Source organism: Chrysochloris asiatica, unplaced genomic scaffold, assembly GCF_000296735.1.
Source record: "Chrysochloris asiatica unplaced genomic scaffold, ChrAsi1.0 scaffold00016, whole genome shotgun sequence".
Taxonomy (NCBI): Eukaryota; Metazoa; Chordata; class Mammalia; order Afrosoricida; family Chrysochloridae; genus Chrysochloris; species Chrysochloris asiatica.
In genome coordinates this window covers 11,430,818-11,431,396 of record NW_006408534.1, presented here as the reverse complement: position 1 = coordinate 11,431,396, position 579 = coordinate 11,430,818, and the positions used below count along the sequence as shown (strand labels likewise).

Genomic DNA, 579 nt, shown 5'->3' with positions numbered 1-579 from the left:
ACCGACCTTGTGGTTAACAGTCCAGTGCTGATCTTACAGCACCACACTGTAGGCCTTCAAAAAGTTCATGGAAATTTTTCATTATCTTTGCATTCTATTTTTCCATGAAATTTTTATAGCCCTTCATTTGTGTGTGCGTATGCTAGACCAAGCCTGGACAGTACAGGTGGGGAAAATATGAGAAACTTTGAAGAATGAGGCATTCCCTGTGAACTGTGTACATTATACCCAAATTTCTCTGAAATGTCATTTCCTATTGCATACAGCACTTTTATCTCCACAGGAGCCTTTAAATTATGTATAAACTATACAATTACCACTTCATTCGCTAATGAAGTGTAACTTTATTTCTAATTTATGATTAGCATGATGTAATTCTCATCAGGCTACTTGATCAAGAACATACCAAAAAAAACTATATCACATGAAGCACAAGATTCAAAGCAATTTTCCATTTGATAAAGTTAAGCTCTTGGTAGATATAAAGTATCAATATAATCAATCAGCAATTAATTACTAAGTATCTACTGTGTGTAAGAAACTGTACTAGGAATCTAGTTGTTGTTGTTAAGTGCCCTC

The 579-nt window shown here is 34.4% G+C and overlaps 1 protein-coding gene across 2 annotated transcripts in view; it reads right to left on the bottom strand.

The window, feature by feature from the left end:
- The window catches only part of RBKS (ribokinase), a 237,104-nt gene that overhangs the window by 163,002 nt on the left and 73,523 nt on the right, over positions 1-579 (bottom strand). The window lies entirely within an intron of this gene.